At 34.7% G+C, this 15000-nt stretch overlaps 5 non-coding genes across 5 annotated transcripts; 2 read left to right on the forward strand and 3 right to left on the reverse strand.

The window, feature by feature from the left end:
* Positions 1 to 5711: 5711 nt before the first annotated feature.
* On the reverse strand, positions 5712 to 5782 carry TRNAG-GCC (transfer RNA glycine (anticodon GCC)). The gene has a single exon. It is a non-coding gene; the product is annotated as a tRNA-Gly (tRNA).
* A 5043-nt stretch (positions 5783 to 10825) lies between these two features.
* On the reverse strand, positions 10826 to 10897 carry TRNAT-GGU (transfer RNA threonine (anticodon GGU)). Its single transcript has one exon. It is a non-coding gene; the product is annotated as a tRNA-Thr (tRNA).
* A 941-nt stretch (positions 10898 to 11838) lies between these two features.
* TRNAY-GUA (transfer RNA tyrosine (anticodon GUA)) lies at positions 11839 to 11922 on the forward strand. Its single transcript has one exon. It is a non-coding gene; the product is annotated as a tRNA-Tyr (tRNA).
* A 457-nt stretch (positions 11923 to 12379) lies between these two features.
* Positions 12380 to 12453, forward strand: TRNAD-GUC (transfer RNA aspartic acid (anticodon GUC)). The gene has a single exon. It is a non-coding gene; the product is annotated as a tRNA-Asp (tRNA).
* A 2145-nt stretch (positions 12454 to 14598) lies between these two features.
* On the reverse strand, positions 14599 to 14669 carry TRNAC-GCA (transfer RNA cysteine (anticodon GCA)). The gene has a single exon. It is a non-coding gene; the product is annotated as a tRNA-Cys (tRNA).
* Between the last annotated feature and the right edge of the window lie 331 nt (positions 14670 to 15000).

The following is a 15000-nucleotide window of genomic DNA, read 5'->3' on the forward strand; positions in this document are numbered from 1 at the left end:
CAATCAAATTAAGAAAAGAGACCTTCAAAAAAAGAAATAAAATATAGGTATATTGCCTAATAATGAATGCTAATGCCTGCTCAATTTGAAATAGAGTACATACTTATACTTTATCTAAAAAAAAAAATAAAATCTAAGGAATAGAATTAGAATAAAATCTGAATACATTTGATTAGGCTGCACGAAAAATTATTGAACTTCCATTCAGAGTTCCCAAAAAGGTCTTAGAAGATTAAAATAGGTCCGTTGAGCGCCTCACTCTTATGTCATAATAGATTCGAACACTTGCCCCGAATTGACTTCGAGATCATAATTGTTCTAGTGAAAAACTAAAGAAATGAAATTTACTAAGATATCCAATACATGAGAGATAGGAGAGAACAAAACTCAATAGAAACATCTCTAATAAGTTCACTAATTCTGTTTTATGTTGGCAGGTCTCTTTGTATGTGTTGTCTGGAAAGAGGAGGACTCAATGATTATTCGTTCACCGGAACCAGAAGTTAAAATTTTGGTAGATAGGGATCCTATAAAAACTTCTTTTGAGGAATGGGCAAAACCTGGTCATTTCTCAAGAACAATAGCTAAGGGACCAGATACTACTACTTGGATCTGGAACCTACATGCTGACGCTCATGATTTTGATAGCCATACTAATGATTTAGAGGAGATTTCCCGAAAAGTTTTTAGTGCGCATTTTGGCCAACTCTCTATCATCTTTCTTTGGCTGAGTGGCATGTATTTTCATGGTGCTCGTTTTTCCAATTATGAGGCATGGTTAAGTGATCCTACTCACATTAGGCCTAGTGCTCAGGTGGTTTGGCCAATAGTGGGTCAAGAAATATTGAATGGTGATGTAGGGGGGGGGTTCCGAGGAATACAAATAACCTCTGGTTTTTTTCAGATTTGGAGAGCATCTGGAATAACTAATGAATTACAACTCTATTGTACTGCAATTGGTGCATTGGTCTTTGCAGCCTTAATGCTTTTTGCTGGTTGGTTTCATTATCACAAAGCTGCTCCAAAATTGGCTTGGTTCCAAGATGTAGAATCTATGTTGAATCACCATTTGACAGGGCTCCTAGGGTTGGGGTCTCTTTCTTGGGCAGGACATCAAATACATGTATCTTTACCGATTAACCAATTTCTAAATGCTGCAGTAGATCCCAAAGAGATACCACTTCCTCATGAATTTATCCTAAATCGGGATCTTTTGGCTCAACTTTATCCGAGTTTTTCCGAGGGAGCAACCCCATTTTTTACCTTGAATTGGTCAAAATACGGAGAATTTCTTACTTTTCGTGGAGGATTAGATCCAGTAACTGGAGGTTTATGGCTGACCGATATTATACACCATCATTTAGCTATTGCAATTCTTTTCTTGATAGCGGGTCACATGTATAGGACCAACTGGGGTATTGGTCACAATATAAAAGACATTTTAGAGGCACATAAAGGTCCATTTACAGGCCAGGGTCATAAAGGTATATATGAGATTCTAACAACGTCATGGCATGCTCAATTATCTATTAATCTAGCTATGTTAGGCTCTTTGACCATTGTTGTAGCTCACCATATGTATTCTATGCCTCCTTATCCATACCTAGCTACTGACTATGGTACACAACTGTCATTGTTTACACATCACATGTGGATTGGTGGATTTCTCATAGTCGGTGCTGCTGCGCATGCAGCGATTTTTATGGTAAGAGATTATGATCCGACTATTCGATACAACGATCTATTAGATCGTGTCCTTAGACATCGTGATTCAATCATATCACATCTTAACTGGGTATGTATCTTTTTAGGTTTTCACAGTTTTGGTTTGTATATTCATAATGATACCATGAGCGCATTAGGGCGCCCTCAAGATATGTTTTCAGATACTGCTATACAATTACAGCCGATCTTTGCTCAATGGATACAAAATACCCACGCTTTAGCACCTGGCACAACAGCCCCAGGTGCAGCAACAAGTACCAGTTTGACTTGGGGAGGTGAAAATTTAGTAGCAGTGGGCGGTAAAGTTGCTTTGTTACCTATTCCTTTAGGAACTGCGGATTTTTTGGTCCATCATATTCATGCATTTACAATTCATGTAACAGTATTGATACTCTTAAAGGGTGTTCTATTTGCTCGTAGTTCACGATTGATACCGGATAAAGCAAATCTAGGTTTTCGTTTCCCTTGTGATGGACCTGGAAGAGGGGGGACATGCCAAGTATCCGCTTGGGATCATGTCTTCTTAGGACTATTTTGGATGTACAATTCAATTTCCGTAGTTATATTCCATTTCAGTTGGAAAATGCAGTCAGATGTTTGGGGTAGTATAAGTGATCAAGGGATAGTAACTCATATCACAGGAGGAAATTTTGCGCAGAGTTCCATTACCATTAATGGGTGGCTTCGTGATTTCTTATGGGCGCAGGCATCCCAGGTAATTCAGTCTTATGGTTCTTCATTATCTGCATATGGTCTTTTTTTCTTGGGTGCACATTTTGTATGGGCTTTTAGTTTAATGTTTCTATTCAGCGGGCGTGGTTATTGGCAAGAACTTATTGAATCCATTGTTTGGGCTCATAATAAATTAAAAGTTGCTCCTGCTACTCAGCCCAGAGCCTTGAGCATTGTACAAGGACGTGCTGTAGGAGTAACACATTACCTTCTAGGTGGAATTGCCACAACATGGGCATTCTTCTTAGCAAGAATTATTGCAGTAGGATAATAGCTAGGAGGATTTGAAAATCATTATGGCATTAAGATTTCCAAGCTTTAGTCAAGGCTTAGCTCAAGACCCCACTACTCGTCGTATTTGGTTTGGTATTGCTACCGCACATGACTTCGAAAGTCATGATGATATTACTGAGGAACGTCTTTATCAGAATATTTTTGCTTCTCATTTCGGGCAATTAGCAATCATTTTTCTGTGGACTTCCGGGAATCTCTTTCATGTAGCTTGGCAAGGTAATTTTGAGACATGGGTACAGGATCCTTTACATGTAAGACCTATTGCTCATGCAATTTGGGATCCTCATTTTGGTCAACCAGCTGTAGAAGCTTTTACTCGAGGGGGTGCTCTAGGTCCTGTTAATATAGCCTATTCTGGTGTTTATCAGTGGTGGTATACAATCGGTTTACGTACTAATGGGGATCTTTATACTGGAGCTATTTTTCTATTAATACTTTCTATTATATCTTTAATAGCAGGTTGGTTACACCTACAACCAAAATGGAAACCGAGTGTTTCGTGGTTTAAAAATGCCGAATCCCGCCTCAATCATCATTTGTCAGGACTATTCGGAGTAAGTTCCTTGGCTTGGACAGGGCATTTAGTTCATGTTGCTATTCCGGGGTCCAGGGGGGAATCCGTTCGATGGAACAATTTATTAGATATCTTGCCGCACCCCGAGGGATTAGGTCCATTTTTTACAGGTCAGTGGAATCTTTATGCTCAAAACCCAGATTCCAATAATCATATATTTGGTACCCCTCAAGGAGCAGGAACTGCTATTCTAACACTTCTCGGAGGATTTCATCCGCAAACTCAAAGTTTATGGTTAACTGATATTGCACACCATCATTTGGCTATTGCGTTTATTTTTCTAGTTGCTGGCCATATGTATAGAACTAATTTCGGGATTGGTCACAGTATTAAAGATCTTTTAGAAGCACATACTCCTCCGGGGGGTAGATTGGGGCGTGGGCATAAGGGTCTTTATGATACAATCAATAATTCAATTCATTTTCAATTAGGTCTTGCTCTAGCCTCTTTAGGGGTTATTACTTCCTTGGTAGCACAACACATGTACTCTTTACCTGCTTATGCGTTTATAGCGCAAGACTTTACTACTCAAGCTGCCTTATATACTCATCATCAATATATAGCAGGCTTCATTATGACAGGGGCTTTTGCTCATGGAGCTATCTTTTTTATTAGAGATTATAATCCAGAGCAGAATCAAGATAATGTCTTGGCAAGAATGTTAGACCATAAAGAAGCTATCATATCCCACTTAAGTTGGGCTAGCCTCTTTCTGGGGTTCCATACTCTGGGACTTTATGTCCATAACGATGTCATGCTTGCTTTTGGTACTCCGGAGAAACAAATTTTGATTGAACCTATATTTGCCCAATGGATACAATCTGCTCATGGTAAAACTTCCTATGGGTTCGATATACTTTTATCTTCAACGAACAGTCCGGCGTTCAATGCGGGACGAAGCATATGGTTGCCTGGTTGGTTAAACGCTGTAAATGAGAATAGTAATTCTCTATTCTTAACAATAGGGCCTGGAGACTTCTTGGTTCATCATGCTATTGCTCTTGGTTTACATACAACTACTTTGATTTTAGTAAAAGGTGCTTTGGATGCGCGTGGTTCTAAGTTAATGCCTGATAAAAAAGATTTTGGTTATAGTTTTCCTTGTGATGGCCCGGGACGAGGCGGAACTTGTGATATTTCCGCTTGGGACGCATTTTATTTGGCAGTTTTCTGGATGTTAAATACCATTGGATGGGTTACTTTTTATTGGCATTGGAAACACATTACACTATGGCAGGGTAATATTTCACAGTTTAATGAATCTTCTACCTATTTGATGGGATGGTTAAGAGATTATCTATGGTTGAACTCTTCACAACTTATCAATGGATATAACCCTTTTGGTATGAATAGTTTATCAGTCTGGGCATGGATGTTCTTGTTTGGACATCTTGTTTGGGCTACTGGATTTATGTTCTTAATTTCTTGGCGCGGATATTGGCAGGAATTGATTGAAACTTTGGCATGGGCTCATGAACGTACACCTTTGGCTAATTTGATTCGATGGAGAGATAAACCAGTGGCTCTTTCCATTGTGCAAGCAAGATTGGTTGGACTAGCCCACTTTTCCGTAGGTTATATATTTACTTATGCAGCCTTCTTAATTGCCTCTACATCGGGCAAATTCGGTTAATTGAATTCTTTATTATATATATCTGGCAAGAATCTCATTTCCTTCTATAGGGAAGAGAAGCCACTTATACATCTAGGATCCGACTTCTATCATTGATGCTAATAGCAAATTAACCATTATGGCAAGGAAAAGTGTTATTCAGAGGGAAAAGAAGAGACAAAAATTGGAACAGAAATATCATTTGATTCGCCGATCCTCAAAAAAAGAAATAAGCAAAGTTCCGTCGTTAAGTGAGAAATGGGAAATTCATGGAAAATTAGAATCACTACCGCGTAATAGTGCACCTATACGTCTTCATCGACGTTGTTTTTCGACCGGAAGACCGAGAGCTAATTATCGAGACTTTGGATTATCTGGACACATACTTCGGGAAATGGTTCATGCATGTTTCTTGCCGGGTGCAACAAGATCCAGTTGGTAAGGATTTCCAATTATCTTCATTTTTTTCATTTTATTATCAGCGATCATAGGAGGGTCCCTTTACCGTTATGTATAAATGGTTTATTCTATTTATATAGATATGGTAAAGGGACGCATTCCATCTTTGTTTTTGTTCATTAGTTATCAATTCTTTTCTTTATCGCGGAGTAGAGCAACTTGGTAGCTCGCAAGGCTCATAACCTTGAGGTTACGGGTTCAAATCCCGTCTCCGCAACTTTTTGAATTTGATAAAAAAACAAGGTTTCAAGAAGAAGGGCATTATACGCAGTAAATTCTATGGCATTTTTCATACTATGACTATTAAATACATAGGGCGGATAGCGGGAATCGAACCCGCGTCTTCTCCTTGGCAAAGAGAAATTTTACCATTCGACTATATCCGCGTTTTCATTGTACTTGATATGCGATTCTATTTATACAGAGATGGGCCTGATATTCTATATAGGGATATAGGGATAATGAAAAAGAAATTTAGATAATAGATATTGTCTCCCAAATAAAATATTTTCTATTACTATTCATTTTTATCAAGAATTCCCATTTCTATTATTACATTTCTATTATTATATATGGTTTTTTTCTATATATCTATATAATTGAATTGAAATTATCATTCTATCGAATATTTTGATTTACTTTTTTCTTAAAAAAGTAAGTTCCTATTAATAAAAAATTATATTTATCTATATAGAGATACAGATAGATATTCTATATTATTAAATACTAGACGACGTATAAATAGATTTATAGTATTTCATTTGAATATTCTATTCATATCATATTAATATGAATAGAATATTCAAATGAAATTCAAATTTTTATAGTTCATTTTTTCTATTTTATTTCTTTTAGTTTCACAATGTACCACCATATAAGTATAAGATATAAGATTTTTCCAATAGAAGAAGTTTACTCCCCCTTAGAATGTAATGTGTTATAGTTTTCTTTTTTTTTTTTAGGAACTGATCTATTCCCTTTATGGCTGACAATCCGAAAGAATTCTGAGGGAGGGGTCATTTCATTTTTAATCTAGAATAAAAAGAACTTCAAGAAATGAGAGAATTAAGAATACCCACTAGAAACACTAATCCAATCCATAATGATGTACCGGAAAATAGAACATTTTTGTTATTTGACCAACCTTCAGGAGAAGCAAATACAACAGGTACACTAATCAATAAAATAAATGAAATAGCAATTAATGCAAAAACAGCTAATTGGAAAGCAATAGTCATGTTTCTAATCCTCCAATTTACCAACAAAAGAACTTTACCATTTGATCCCTCAACCCCTGGATGCCTTTCTTAATATTCATTGAAAAAAAAATTTGTAAATGGAAAAACGCAGAAGGGTTTTATCATGAATTCATTGATTTTGTTTATTATCAACCCTTTTGAGGCTTGGATCGAGGATAGTTTTTTTACTTCACAAAAAGGCATGCTGGATTTTGTACCTATATACATACCGATAGAAAACTAAACCAATAAATTCACATTGAATATCTTTCCTATGGGTCGATAAAAGGGTATCAATTCAAATACTCATGGTCTACTCAGTGGAATAAAGATAAAAAAATATATATATTAGCTTTTGGAGAGATGGCTGAGTGGTTGATAGCCCCGGTCTTGAAAACCGGTATAGTTTGAAACAAAGAATTATCGAGGGTTCGAATCCCTCTCTCTCCTTTTTCTCGATGAATAGATTTGTTTATTTTCTTAGTTTCTATCGAATCTTTTTTTCGGACTGGGCTATATATCCTCAACATCCCGAAAAAAAGATTCGATAGAAACTAAGAAAATAGGAAAATAAATTCTTCTTTACGACTCGCTCTACTCAACCAAATATTTATAGTAAAAAAAAGGGATTTCTACTTCATTGGATCTCACGTCTCAATTAAGAGGAGTCATGGAAAGAACAGGTTCAAAATCGCGATCAATTCCTTTTTCAAATCCTGCGGCAGCTGCGCGAGCTCTTCCCGCGTGCCATAAATGGCCTACAAATAGAAAGAATCCTAGAACAAAATGAGAAGTAGCTAACCAACTTCTAGGAGAAACATAATTGACTGCATTAATCTCTGTAGCTACGCCACCCACGGAATTTAATGAACCTAAAGGAGCATGAGTCATATATTCCGCAGAACGACGTTCTTGCCAAGGCTGTATATCTTTTTTCAGTCTACTCAAGTCTAAACCATTAGGACCCCTTAGAGGTTCTAACCAAGGAGCACGCAAATCCCAAAAACGCATAGTTTCTCCGCCAAAAATAACTTCTCCAGTCGGGGAACGCATTAGATATTTACCTAAACCTGTAGGTCCTTGAGCAGATCCTACATTAGCCCCAAGACGTTGGTCTCTAACTAGAAAAGTAAATGCTTGAGCTTGAGAAGCTTCTGGACCAGTGGGCCCATAAAACTCACTAGGATAAGCGGTATTATTAAACCAGACAAAGCAACAAGCAATAAAACCAAAAACAGATAAAGCACCTAAACTATAAGATAAGTAAGCTTCTCCAGACCATACAAGTGCACGCCGAGCCCATGCAAAGGGTTTGGTTAAGATATGCCAGATTCCACCAAGTATACAAATGGAACCCAACCATACATGCCCTCCAATAATATCTTCCAAATCGTCCACACTAACAATCCACCCTTCGCCCCCAAAAGGCGATTTTAATAAATATCCAAATAGAATACTTGGACTAAGGGTCAAATTGGTTATTTTTCTTACATCTCCCCCCCCCGGAGCCCATGTATCATATATACCTCCAAAATAAAGAGCCTTGAATACTAGAAGAAAAGCACCTATACCTAACAAGATTAAGTGAATACCCAAAATTGTAGTCATTTTATTTCTATCTTTCCATACATAACCGAAGAACGGAAAAGATTCTTCAAGAGTCTCAGGTCCCAGAAGTGCATGATAAATACCGCCAAAGCCCAATACTGCAGAGGAAATTAAGTGAAGTACTCCAGACACAAAGTATGGAAAAGTGTCTATAACTTCCCCCCCAGGACCTACTCCCCAACCTAGAGTAGCTAGGTGGGGAAGCAAAATTAAACCTTGTTCATACATGGGCTTCTCGGGTACGAAATGAGCCACTTCAAAAAGGTTCATTGCTCCGGCCCAGAATACTATTAATCCAGCATGGGCTACATGGGCCCCTAATAGTTTACCAGATAAATTGATAAGTCGGGCATTCCCGGCCCACCAAGCGAAACCGGTAGTTTCCTGGTCACGACCAGTTAAAGCTAAAGTTCCATTAAAGAGCGTTTCCACGTGGTAGAACCTCCTCAGGGAATATAAGGTTTTCATGAGGCTGATCTTGAGCTGCCATCCACGCACGAATACCTTCGTTTAAGAGAATATTTTTTGTGTAGAAAGTCTCAAATTCAGGATCTTCCGCTGCGCGGATTTCTTGAGAAACGAAGTCATAAGCACGTAGGTTCAGGGCCAAACCGACTACCCCAAGAGCACTCATCCATAAACCAGTTACTGGTACAAATAACATAAAGAAATGTAACCAACGTTTATTGGAAAAAGCAACCCCAAAGATTTGGGACCAAAAGCGATTAGCAGTAACCATTGAATAAGTTTCTTCAGCTTGGGTTGGGTTAAAAGCACGGAATGTATTTGCGCCATCACCATCTTCAAATAAAGTATTTTCTACGGTTGCACCATGAATAGCGCATAGTAGTGCAGCGCCCAATACACCAGCAACTCCCATCATATGAAATGGGTTTAATGTCCAATTATGAAATCCTTGGAAAAAGAGGATGAATCGAAATATAGCTGCTACACCAAAACTTGGAGCAAAGAACCAACCAGACTGACCCAGTGGATAAATAAGGAATACAGAAACAAAAACAGCAATTGGACCTGAGAATGCGATTGCATTATAAGGTCGCAATTGAACAGATCGAGCAAGTTCAAATTGACGTAACATGAAACCTATTAATCCGAAAGCACCGTGGAGAGCAACAAAAGTCCACAGACCGCCTAACTGACACCAACGGGTAAAATCTCCCTGTGCTTCAGGACCCCACAGTAACAACAAAGAGTGTGCTAAACTATTAGCGGGAGTGGAAACTGCAGCGGTTAAGAAGTTGCAGCCTTCTAAATAAGAACTTGCCAAGCCGTGAGTATACCATGAAGTTACAAAGGTCGTACCTGTAAACCAACCCCCCAAGGCGAAATAGGCGCAAGGAAAGAGTAATAGACCGGACCAACCCACAAAAACGAAACGGTCCCTCCGCAACCAGTCATCCATAATATCAAATAAATCATTTTCATCTTTGGTAAATTTACCAAGAGCTATAGTCATAGCGATCCTCCTATTCAACTACTTCAACCATTTCCCAACACCTCATAGAGCATTTTCAGAGATGGGACGGACCTTGATCATTTATCTCTATTCATTTCTCTCTCTATATATATATAGAATATATAAGTATACTTTCCCTTGTTTTCTAATCGGTTTCGAATAAAAAATCATTTATGGGTCTATTGATATCTAGGGCAAATCCATGAACTCGATGTGGTTATTCCTTATCTATTCTTAAAAATCTTCCAAGTCATCAATCATAAAATCTGCTATGACTCCAAAATCCGATAGAAATTTTTTTTTCAGAACTGTTCAAGAAACAAATGATCCCCTGTTTCACTTCTTATACCTAGCGGATCTTCAGACATATTTCTCTCCTTTCATCAAAGAAACTTATTCTTGAAGTTTGGTTGTGAATTGACTTCTATTTTGTCTAGGAAACTACTGTAGGATCATAGGTTTTCTAAATTTCTATTTCATTTACAGTTTTTTCTTTAGTATTTCATTTTTTTTTATAAATACTATAATAAAAAGAAAAAACTGTAAATGAAAGTTTTTGTCTCATATATATGAATTGCTGGAAAAATATCGTACACATCGATATGAAAAGAAACTATTTGATATGTGAAGACATAATTTAATGTATTTTTCTATTATTTCTATAAGATTCTATCTAATCTTATAGAAATAATAGAAATTTATGGAAAAAAATATGTTTCATTTTAATTTTAAAAAAACTTGTTTGGTGGAACTTGAAATTCGTATTAAGGCCCTTCTGAGTAAAGAAAAGGCATAACCTTTTTTCTTAGTTCAGAAACAAGAAGATTTCATTGGAAATATTCAGAGATTCTTAGGGAGTCTAAACGAAAAAAGTCTTAAAAAGAAAAAAAATTGTTCGAATTGAATCTTTATCAAATTTGAATATCAGAATAGTAGATATAAATATAATTCAACGGGTTAGGTCCACTTACTTTTTTTTATTTTTCCATTATTGAATTTTACACTTTTTCTTTTTTATTACAAATAGAAACTTTTTCAAAATATCAAGAATCTTTTTATTCTTCCTTCAAATAGAAAGACTATTGCTTTTGAAAAAAAAAGTAAAAAGCCCCTTATCGGATTTGAACCGATGACTTACGCCTTACCATGGCGTTACTCTACCACTGAGTTAAAAGGGCCCTTTTTCTTTCTTTCAATTTCTAAATAAGGAACTAGCATGACTAGTACATATATTTGTTACTGTGTATACTTATTCTATAAATTTATATAAATTATTTCTATAAATTTATATAAATTATATAAATTAAATGATATAAATGGGATTAGAATACATGTACATCAATATCTATTATTTGTATAATGACTCATCAAAGAACAAAAAATTGGATTTACCTAGTGAATAGAATATAGTTAAAAAAAAGAATTGATTAAGATTGGATTTGATCCATATCAAATATATTATTTCAAAATGGATTCTTGAAGTCATTCTAATCATAACACTAAATTCTTTTTATTGATACATAAATGTACTCACAAAATAAAATATTTCATCGAAACATTGATAAAATCGAATCATTGATAAAATGGATTCAATATGTTCTGTCCCTAAACCAAATTTTTATTTTTTTATTGAAAAATTCTATTTTCCAAAGTTTTTTTTCTTAGTATTAGATATAAATCTACCTATCGAATCTTAGTATTAGTAATAAATGATAGAAATGAAGTTTTAACCTCTCGTCCTTTGCAACAAACGAATCATTCCTGTGAAGAATTTTCTCTTTATTGGAACATTACTTCTTTTTTTTTCTTATTATGACTGGAATAAAAAAATTTAGAAATATAAATGATTAATAAAAAATTTCTATGGAATTATGAAAGAACGAAAAATATTTTTTTTTATCGAATCATATCATTATATTGACAATTGCAAAAAACTGTTCATACTATGAACGTAGTATAATGGCGGTCGGGCAAGTATGCCCCCATCGTCTAGTGGTTCAGGACATCTCTCTTTCAAGGAGGCAGCGGGGATTCGACTTCCCCTGGGGGTAGGGTGTTACGAAAGGAAGTTGATCAAAAATTTTCAATAAAAACTGAAATGTATTCTTCCTATTGTGCTGGGTCGATGCCCGAGCGGTTAATGGGGACGGACTGTAAATTCGTTGGCAATATGTCTACGCTGGTTCAAATCCAGCTCGGCCCAAGAATTTGCCGATCCACTATGAAATTCTATAACCCATTTATAGTTCTCTGGAAATGACTGATGTGCTATGATACGGAAGAATCAAAATATTAAACATATCTAAGGTTATTTCTTTTTTTTCTGTATTCCATATTTCTTTCCACAAATTCAAAATCTTGTTAATAATCGGTATTCATGTCAAGATCTGTAAGTAGAAAATATAAGGAAAAATTGAAAAAAAAAATATTTTTTTTTCATTGATTCAATTTTCAATCGATTTGTTAATAGAATAAGAATAAGAAACGGATTACGAGTAATTTGTGTCGATCTCACTAAAGTGGATATCGATATACATATCAATATATAAAAAAATGCGCTTTTTTCATTTACAACAAAAAGGTTCGAATCCGAAATAGAAAAAGAAAAGGTTTGACAGAAACGGTCCGTAAAAATATTTATACAGTACACCCCTTTCCCTGGGATTGTAGTTCAATTGGTCAGAGCACCGCCCTGTCAAGGCGGAAGCTGCGGGTTCGAGCCCCGTCAATCCCGTTGGATATAAATCCAAAAAAATAAAAAATAAATTCCTTTTTTGTGTATTTGTAGGGAATCAAATTGATAAACAAAATTTTATTTGGGGCCCCCCCCTGCTTTTTCATTTGTTTCGCCGAAAAAGGAAGGAAAGGGATTTTGGACTTTCATCAAGAATAAATGTTTTTTTGTTTTATTTAGTATGGATAAAAGATCTTCCTATGTTATACTATTTCATGAGTTGATTTGATAGCTCAGATTTTGTGATTCATGATATTGATCCGATTTGATATCATTGAAATCCAATTTATACCATTGTTGAAAGATTGAACATTTCTATGGGATTAAATCCCGAATTTTTTTTTTAGAAATTTAAGAGAAATAGAACATAATAAAGATTATGGAAGTAAATATTCTCGCATTTATTGCTACTGCACTGTTTATTCTAGTTCCTACTGCTTTTTTACTTATAATTTATGTAAAAACGGTAAGTAAAAGTGACTAATTTCACTGAAATATGATTTCTTCATTTTTATGAATGATTTAAAAAAATGATCGTACAATCAGCGTAATCCAGATAGTAGAAATCAATTTGATTTCTACTATCTGAGAATTGCGTCCAATTTTTTTTTTCAGATTCTTTTTACAAACAATTCCGGTATCTTAGGAAAAAAAGGGGGTAAAAAAACAGGAATGGTTATTACACGGTCCGCCATTTTCCATATATATATATATCTATATAACCAGGTTAAGCGTCAGTTCATCGAAATAGAAATTTTAAGAAAAATTTGATTGGAATAGGAATCCATTTCTTCTTCTTTTTGATTCCCTTGTTTTTCTCAAAATAGGAATATGGGAATAATGAAAATATTTGTTTGATTGAAAGAGTATAAAAAATGAAGAAAAGGGAAAGGGAAGAAAGAAAAAGAAAAAAGAGAAAAAAAAAGGAGAAAAAAAAAAAAAAGAGAAAGAGAAAATAGGGAAGAGGGAGAGATATATTTTCATTCAATAGTTTCGAAATTCAAAAAATTCAGGTAGAAATCAACAAGGTTACTTGGATCCCTTAACTCAATTTTTAGTATCCCTATAGCCCCACTTCTTCCCCATACTACGAGGGAAAGGGAAAATGAAAAAACTACCATTAAAGCAGCCCAAGCAATACTTACTATATCCATGTAAATTTTGTCTCCTATCTCTATAAATATGAAGGAACTATTTCATTATTTTTTCAAATTTTTTATTCTATTCTTTTTTTTGTATTATTCGCTAAAAATACTATACTATAATAGTGGAATTGCTATTACAGAGTCAAAAAAAGGATTCTGGGCTAACATCATTCACGAAAAACAAGAATTCATTCTATTTATTAGTTATTAGAACATCTAAAAAGTTTTTTTTGATTATTTTTAGTAAAATCATAAAACATTAAACATAAAAAAATTATAGGAAGTTATAAGTCAATGAATGTTACTACCAGGTGGGAATATTAAGATTTCTCTTTTATCATTTCCTTAAGGATTTCATAAAAAAAGAATCAAGACAGATTCATTTGCATACTTATACTCTTCTTTCTATTTGAAATAGTCCCTTAAATGTCTCCCAATTCGTTCTCTAAAATAATTAAAAAAACTTTTTTTCTTTTCTATTCGATTTTAGAATCAAAACTTTTTAATTTTATTAGAATATAGAATATGAAAATCTAAAGAATACTTTTTTTGAATATTACGAAAGCGAATTAGCTAAATTAAAGCTATTAAATAGAATTGATCTAAATAAATAATATTGATAAAATGTGGAAGCACTCATAAACTTTAAATTAGTCTGTATAGAAGGTTTTTCTTCTGCCTTTTCTCTACCTAAAAATGGACTTTCCTATCCGACTTATTCTTAATCCAATCTAATAAAAGACCCAGTCAGGAGACAGACACTACAATAGTTGTGTAGTGAACGAACTATCATTTCTAAATTTATGGATTCCTTTTCACTACTAGAATCTTTCCTTGAATTCGAGACAAAAATATTTACAACATTTTTTAAGCTACTGATGCTTATAATTTCGAATCAAACGCAATTCTCAAGACTCCTTTTCCCTCGCTTGCTTCTGTTGGAAAAAAAGTTTTCTAAAAAAACGTAATATAATCTTTCATTTACAGTTTCTTATCGATCAGGCGACACCCGGATTTGAACTGGGGAAAAAGGATTTGCAGTCCCCCGCCTTACCACTCGGCCATGCCGCCAATAAAAATATAGATATGAAGTTTTTGAGAATACTCCCCCCTTTTCTTTCTATTGAAAAATTGAAAAACAATCTTGAGACAAATCGCAACCGTTAACTATTCTTTTATGAATTATTCTTGAATATTTGAATAGAAATTTTTTTTTCTTAATGAGATCAGAAAATAAAAATTGATACATAACCAATCAATATTGCTTTTTTTTTTAACTTTGTTCATTCTAATTATAACAGCAACTTTCAATATATGTAAACCCTAGAATATCAATTTGATCTGTTACACAGATATTATCTAATCGAGTATCTTATCCATATCTATATAGATATAGAATACC

The sequence above is a fragment of the Vigna unguiculata genome, unplaced genomic scaffold (genome assembly GCF_037176805.1).
Source record: "Vigna unguiculata cultivar grain cowpea cultivar isolate G323 ecotype 2 unplaced genomic scaffold, ASM3717680v1 ptg000084l, whole genome shotgun sequence".
In the NCBI taxonomy this organism is placed as follows: domain Eukaryota; kingdom Viridiplantae; phylum Streptophyta; class Magnoliopsida; order Fabales; family Fabaceae; genus Vigna; species Vigna unguiculata.